Source organism: Alosa pseudoharengus, unplaced genomic scaffold (assembly GCF_046254945.1).
Source record: "Alosa pseudoharengus isolate Yale_2024_CS ecotype anadromous, Long Island Sound unplaced genomic scaffold, YU_APseudo_1.1 YU_APseudo_1.1_scf_14, whole genome shotgun sequence".
Taxonomy (NCBI): domain Eukaryota; kingdom Metazoa; phylum Chordata; class Actinopteri; order Clupeiformes; family Clupeidae; genus Alosa; species Alosa pseudoharengus.
The window spans coordinates 6,793,781-6,802,525 of NW_027468609.1; positions in this window are offsets into that span (position 1 = coordinate 6,793,781).

Here is an 8,745-nt window from a genome sequence, read left to right on the forward strand (position 1 = left end):
GATTAAGTTGCAAAATGGAGATGTTGCTAAGATTATGTGTATTGTTTTGCTACTCAAGAAATAATCTTACCTTCAAAACCTTCAGAAAATGTCAGCCAAGTGATCAAGATTAATGTGCATAGAAATGTTACCTGTGCTACTCTGTTGCTAGGGTTGGGTTTTGGGACAAAGGTGAACTCTATTCTGTCTTTGCTTGATATCCGCATCAATCTTGTCAATTTAGCCTCCAGGAAATAAACAATCTTGCCATGCACTCCTTTGAAAGAAGGAGGCATTTCTCTAAAAGAGAAAATATAAAACATGGTAACCTGTAAATGGACATACCAAGGATTGTATATTTATTTATTTATTTATTTATTTGAATTTAAGAATTTACACACTCTTGAGGTAGATCAAAGGTAAAGGGGAATAGGTGACGTCCTGGTGCAATTGTATTGGAATCTGAAATATACAAATTTTAATGTTTGAAAATGTAAACAGGTTTATTAGAAAAACATGCACATACAGTTTGATATGCTACTTTACCATACTTACAAGGTTGCCCATTGTGATCTGTCAATAGTGGAGTGCCAAGGTCACCTGCAAAGAGTTCACGTAAACAATGACATTGCTTCACATTGTGCCAGTAGATCTGTAGATATTATTCCTAGTAGCCTAGCACCAGTATAAAGGGAAAAAGTATGATTAGTCCTGCTAAGGTAGAGCAAGTTGTAAAACAATTTTCCTGTAGGCCTAAAGAACATCCACAGCATCTACACAAATTATTGATGAAACATGATTTATAATTAAAATGCATAAATGTTCAGACCCTGTGAGAGTCTTTTTATGGATAAAAAAAAATGAAAACATATCATGGGGTCTCAATACCGAACTAGGCCTAACTTAAACACTTACAACAATTTTGCTGATTTGGTACCTTCCAGTGTTAAGACCGGTTTCAGAAATCCAACAGATTTCATTTAAGGTTTAGTTTAGCTTAGTTTTCCCTTCAACACCATTACTGGTCGTCTTAGATCTCAGCTCAGTGTAGGGAATCTATTTCAATTTGGCTAATTCTTCTCTTTCATCTCTCACTCTCCTATAATTTTACATTATAGGGACATCATCAGTGAATGCCTCTATTAGTCACACTGTCTCATCTCTCGAGTTCATTCCTCAATATATCATATGCACCATTATTTTCATCTATCAGAAATCGATAACACTTTCTATGAAGGTTGTATTTATAACGCCATATGAATGCATTCATAATGTTTTATAAGGTGCCTTTGTAATGCTCATTATTACCATCTATATGTATTCACAAGTCGTCATAACCAACTTCATGATGCATTATGACAGCCAATTTTGAATGATTATAATTTTAATCTCAAAGTCAAAGTCAGCTTTATTGTCAATTTCTTCACATGTTCCAGACATACAAAGAGATCGAAATTACGTTTCTCACTATCCCACGGTGGAGACAAGACATATTTTAACAATTTTAAGTCCACAGACAAACATAACATTCAAGTAAACAAAAAAGTAAGTAAATAAGTAAATAAGAGGGCACATATAATGAAAAAATAAGAGCAGCAAAATTTGGTTGAAATTGTGCATAGACAGTCAATAAAATAAAATACTAGTGCAAAGTCAGGCCAATAAGAGGCTGAGGTAGTTCTGTTTGACCTAAGTAAGAAATAAAGTGGCATAGTGGTGCAAGTTATGTAAGAGCAGCAGAAGTGTTGTGTTTCCAGGACAACAACAACAAGTTGCAAAGTGTACAAGTGTGCAAGTGGAGTGGTGCAGGCGGCCATTTGTGGGTCCAATGTCCAGGATGTTATGTAGCTGAGGGTGGAGGGGGGAGAGGAGGGAGAGAGTTCAGCATCCTAACAGCTTGGTGTATGAAGCTGTTGGTGAGTCTGGTAGTGCGGGAGCGCAGGCTTCTGTACCTCTTCCCAGAGGGCAGTAGATCAAACAGATTGTGAGCGGGGTGACTTGCATCACTCACAATTTTGGTCGCCTTGCGGGTGAGGTGGGTGGTGTAAATGTCCTTCAGGGAGGGGAGTGAAGCACCAATAATCCTTCCAGCTGTGTTCACTATGCGCTGCAGGGCTTTCCTGTTGTATTCAGTGCAGCTTCCGCCCCACACAGCGATACAGCTGGAGAGGATGCTCTCAATGGTGCCTCGGTAGAATGTGGTCATGATGGCTGGTGGAGCACTTGCTCGCCTGAGTTTCCGCAGGAAGTACAGGCGGCGCTGAGCTCTCTTCGCCAGTGATGCTGTGTTGGTGGTCCAGGAGAGGTCTTCACTGATGTGCACCCCCAGGAATTTGGTGCTGCTCGCTCTCTCCACCACAGCACCGTCGATGGTCAGTGGCAGGTGTTGGGTGTGACCTCTCCGGAAGTCAACAACAATCTCTTTGGTCTTGCTGACGTTCAGCAGGAGGTTGTTGTCCCTGCACCACGTGGTCAGATGGTCGACCTCCAACCTGTATTGAGTCTCGTCGCCCTTGGTGATGAGACCCACCAGAGTTGTGTCGTCAGCAAATTTCACTATGTGATTGTTGCTGTAGGTTGCAGTGCAGTCATGCGTCAGCAGGGTGAAGAGCAGCGGACTGAGCACGCAGCCTTGGGGGGCCCCTGAATAATGCATTATAAATATGTCAAGATCTGCCTACTCACTTGTCAGTTTTATGATGCATCATAACTGCTTTGCTGAATGTGTATAGTGATGCATAAAGAGTTTTGACTTCTACTGTAGTCCTATATATATCTATAGCTATAATATGTAATAAAGTTATAATCATTTATACATCTCCGTACAGCACACAATTATAAACAGCTGGAATATCATAAGTGTTATTTGTCAGCTCTAAGTAAAGTGACAAGAATATGACCCTATTATTAACAGATATAAGTTCACTGAGTAATTAAAGGGTGCAATGAACTAAGTACCGAGTCTAGCATCTTTACCCCATATGCACAATATTATAAATCACTATGTTAATGTCATAGGTGTTATTTGTCAGCTTTAGGTAAAGTAGAGCAAATGAGGTGTTGTTATAAATAGATATAAGGTTATTATAAACAAATATGAGGCACAATGAAATGACAGCCTGGACAGTAAAGACAAAAGGAATGCATTTAGTTCACTTTATTTTCATTTAAACCAACACACATAATCAGACTGATTATCAATGCTCTGAGCACATTACACAAACACAATGAGACAGGCCAAAAAAGTGGCACGGCATGGTCCTATATTTTGTGCTGGTGGTTATTATTGGAATAAATCTCACAATGTCACTGAAATCTATCTTGGGTCATTATGAAAGATCGTTCGAATCAAAATAGACCTTTGGTTTAATTGAAAATAAACCTTTTGTCTTTACTGTCCAGGCTTTCATTTCATTGTAGGATAATATGGTCATATTCTTGTCACTTAACTTAGAGCTGACAAATAACACTTATGATATTGCATAGCTGTTTATAATTGTGTGCTATAGGGAGATGTATAAATTATTATAACTTTATTGCATATACTAGATATATATAGGACTACAGTAGAAGTAAAAACTCTTTGTGCATCACTATACGCATTTAGCAAAGCAAAGTAGTTATGATGCATCATAAAACTGACAAGTGAGTAGCCAGATCTTGACATATTTATAATGCATTATTCAGATTAAAATTATAATCATTCATAATTAGCTGTCATAATGCATCATGAAGTTGGTTATGACGACTTGTGAATACATATAGATGGTAATAATGAGCATTACAATGCTTTATAGACGCCTTATAAAACATTATGAATGCATTCATAGGGCGTTATAAATACAACCTTCATAGAAAGTGTTACCCAGAAATCTATATCTTTTTCTGAACACAAAAAATGGTTCAATGAGCTCAATGTCTATCGTAGAGAATCTATTGAGCATTTGAGCTGGTACAGTGATGAAAAGGTAGGCCCACAGATGAAAATATGAAATTCAATAAATTAAGCTGCCTAATAACAAACCACTTTATGTGATTCTGAGTTTTAAAACTAAGGGACCGTTCGTTATTTATAAACGGGATCACCGGAGGGATTTTGAGTGCTTCGATCAAAACTTGCATGACCATCCCCTACCTGCAATATAATTTTCAACGACCCTCCAGCAGCATTTTCAAAAATGACATGACCCTCCCCAACCAATTGACGACGTGTTCCACCCGCGCTCTTACTGGTAACACATCAACATGCTACCGTCCTAAAATCAACCTCTGCTTTCTGATCTTACACATCACACTTCACCAAGATGGTGGCCATTTCAGTAGATTTACTCCCTAACATTGTTGTGGAAACACAATAAGCATGGAAACTACTTCCTGCAACTACATTAGCCTAGGCTACTTGAAAAGTTACTCCTCTAGTAAGTAGGCCTATTCACATGAAATAAAACAATAAAACATTGTGACCATTCAACAAAGCACACTGGGTAATAACTAATTCAACACATGAACTTGTTGCTATGGACTCGTCTCTAGGCTTCCTCAGTCATTGTAAAGCTGCCGAAGCTGAACATTATCCAAAACTCAATTTCTCAGACAAGCGTCAATTTGGGAGCTTGCTACACTCCTTCTTTCTCAAATGACTTGAAAAAGGCCGTTTGCACAATTTCACAAATAATCACAGGGACCGAAAAATACCTAACATGCCAACCTTTTCCGGGTTTATCATTTTAACGTTTCCCTGCTGTCTTGCCGTTTTAATATTTTCCCGTAGAATATCCCATATTACTGTAATACTCATAACATTAGTCCTGCATTCTGGCCTGTCTCTGTGTTGTCCTGTTGTTACCCCTTGCCCTTCCAGTGAAACAGATGTATTCAAATCATCGTTTTGCTTGCTTGAATGCGAACTCAGAGTAATGTTAACCTAGGCCTATTTAAGTTAACGACGTGGTTGTCGTGAGAGCAAGATTCATTAGCGCTTGCGGTGTTCGGCCGTAGGCTATGCCTACGTGCGCACCTGCCAGGCTACTCAGCTAGACAAAGAATTCCCCCTGTATATTCACTCCAAGTTGACCTACCATAACTTACCAACTACACTGTAGACCATAAACTGGCTATTCATATGACCAAATGTATTTGTTCAACTTTATGAAGCAGAATTACGCACTGCACTTGGAACGTAGGCCTAACACATTTTTGTTGGCAGGAGAGAGGATGACAGCGATTAACAAATTGCACTTGTTGCTGGTTACCAATAAATACTATACATTTTTTGCAAACAACAAAAACAGAAAGGATGGAGACAGCAAAGCTAGAGATGGGCAGGAACTAGGTCAATTGGTAGAAATGCTTGTCAAAACGTTAGGAGCTGGATGTGTGGATGAATGAAGCAGGCTATGCTTTGTGTTAAGCATGCACACTGTTTAAAGTTAGGCTACACGGTAAACTACAAGTAAACCAAAGTTAAATTTAGCTTTTTTAGGGCTGGATAAAGTTGGCCAAATGGATATAGGCTGTTAGGCGTGAATAAAGTAGGCTACTTTGTTGCTCCAACCCTTCCAACGTTAATGGGGACGAATGTTGACATTGTCCGTATTTTGCGTGAGAAACCCGGGAAATCTCCCTTATTTTCATTGTTCAATGTTGACAGAGCTATGGAACGAAAGAGAACGTTATATGGCGACAGAAATCAACAATCAAACAAGCCACTTTGATTTTTTGCTGTTTTCATTAATACAAAAGATGGGTGACCCTCCCTCCTAGACAAAAAAAAGTTAGGTGACCCTCCCCTCAACAAAGAATAAAAAGACATGACCCTCCCCTATTTTCCTCCGGTGACCCCGTTTATAAATAACGAACGGTCCCTAATGTCATACTTCAGGTCAACTCCCATTGTTACTGTGGACATCTAGTGTCCGAAGAAATTCACTACAGGACTTGTTTGAATTTCTCTGAGCAGCAAGTGCATTCTCTCTCTCCATGGAGCTGCCAGAGTCCATTGAACTATTTACAACTTAGGCCTAGTCTATATGTCGATTAAGTCCCGTTTTATGGGGTCGTTATAATTATTAAAAATAATAGCCTTTACGTCTAGCTCAGAGTTTATATTTAATATCAACACAGTCTGTTGTTCTAGATATCAATAAGTGCAGAAATTTCATTTCAAGGCTACAGTAGGCCTGCTCTGCTTACTACTACTACTGCTTAGCCTAATGATTCTTAGGTCAAATATTTGCAAAATCTCCCTTAATTGTGTGCAAATGTCATAACAAAAAGCCTGGGGATGTTACAATTGAGTAAGCCTAATATGCCTAGTCTGACAAAACATTCACTTCGTCAATAGTAGGCTATGAATGGATATAGACTATAGCCCAGATAGCAAGGGGGCACTGGGGGCAGATCTGGCGATCCGCTGGCATTTTGCTCATCGGTTCTGGCGGTCCGCTGGCGGGTTGCAGACAAATTGCCAAATATTTTGCCACTATTGGTCTAAAGTCTTTTTTCATTTGTTCAGTTATACTCCATATATCATTTTAATACATTTTCTTAGTATTTATGACAAGTTAAATTTGAAGAGATGGTGGTCCAATGGCGGACCACAAGTGGCACTCCACCGGCAGCCTATACACCAGCGGTCCGCTGTCTGCCAATCTGATTTCGCTATCTGGGTAATATGCCAACCTATAGGCCTAATATTCTAGACAGCAACACGTATGAATATGAGGGTAAATGTCTGTTGCTTTGTTCTTTTAAAGGGACGAAAACGCGCGTCACTTACCTCCAACAAAGTATTGGACTGACTTGATAAGTGTCTCTTCGTCGTCGTAGCCCTTAGATGATGGCCTTATTCCACGACTACATGCTACCCTCCATTGAACCTTTATTTTTCCTTTGAGTTTAATCCGAAAGGACTTTATTTTCGTTTTCTTCGTAACATCTAAAGTGACGTGGCCAGAAATGCAATCCCCGTTAGTGAACGTGTTGCTCTCGTTGATTTCATCATATGTTACTGAAAGGATCATGTTAAAAGACATGTCAGCATTTCTTCCAAAAATGTACTCTGAAACAGTCCAGTCGGTGGAAATGTGGAAATCCTCTCCCGTCCTCCGGATGTTGTTCAGCTGTAGCCTGACACCTGTCCATGTCAATCTTTCAAGTACTTGGTAAGATCGTCCTAAAGGCAGCAGAGCAACTGACGATGCAATGGTATGGCCTCACTGACTTAAACAGATAGGCTAATGCTTGTGTATAAAATACAGACTGGGTCTATTTGAAGACTTTCGGGAAAAACGTTGACTTAGAGCATTGTGAAGCACAGGAGCATTCAATAGGAATTATGTTGTGGTCACATCAGCTGTTGATCCATTCCTAGCATGATCGTGAATGTGAGCAAATGTAAGCCTATAGCCAGGTGTAAGAATCCAAATCAAATTTGATTTTTCCATACAAAAATAAAAAAATAAGTTGAGTGCAAAACAAATTTTTGCAAATGCAAATGTTGCCTTTCCTTGCATTTCCTTGCATTTCATAACAGTAATGCAGTATTTTGGACATTAAAAAATGACATTGTAATTGCACAGTAGGCTTGGAAATTACTGCATTGCTGGATTGTGTACTGTAGTACCATTACTGCATAATGCTTTGTTCTGGAAAAAAAAATGACAGCAGACTATAACTGTAGTTTTAATGCGGTTATTTTCTGAAAGGGACATTAGCCCTTAACATTAATAATGACAACAACAGTTGGAATAAATTGAGAAAAAATATAATCAAAGAAGATAAGCAATGTGGATATAAAACAAACTAAAATTCCCTTGCAGTTACTGCAGTAATAGGCTATAGGCTACATATAGGCAACAATGCCGCTTCATGTCCAAATTACTGCATTTCTGCTGTAAAGTGCAGTGCAATTTGCTTGCCAAAATTCTGCATATAGCAGCAGCAGCCTACCTTAATGAACCACACTGTCCATTCCAGACATACCAAAGTATTTCTCTTTATTAGGAGAATCTCTTGATTGGAATATTTCACACACACTTCACATTACAAAAGGTCTATAACAGTCTAGCTGTACAACATTGCTGTGAAATATTTCAGTGCAGTGCAGAATGCCTGTGATGCCATTAAAACATTACAAATGTGGCGGCAAAGTCCATTAACAGTAGGCCAACAAGACATTTTTCTGAGGTTAGGTGAAAGACATGTATTAAACCAAGTAAACAAGCACTGAAGCAGTTTGAAACAAAGAGAAAGAATTTCAGAGGCTAAGACTGACCTGCTGTTATAATAACCTTTTAACATTTGCTTTCTATTTTAGATAAGTATCTGAAGCAATCTGTGTAAAACCATTGTGTACCATTGCAGTTTGGCAAAACATATCAAACTGTATAATACTTGGTGAGAGAGATTGTTCTACAGTATATCTGTTAAATCTTATAAAGTTGTTGTCTGTGTATGTATTCAACAGAAAGACATAAAACACAGTGAATAGGTGTGATAAGACAGGAACATACTGTTTTGTTTATGTGTTCAAAACTTTGTGTTTGCTGACATTTGAAGAGTTTGAATTCAAAACGCTACATCCTCCATTTCAATGAATTTTCATAAACATTTTTTTTTGCATTTTGTTTTCCAGGTAATTTCAGTGCAACTGTAATTGGGTTATTGTTGTTTGATTTATCTTCACTTAATCAAAACAGCAAAACTGCAATTTGCAATTTGCATTGATATTACCTGACATAATGATTTATTCATGTTTTTAAAAAT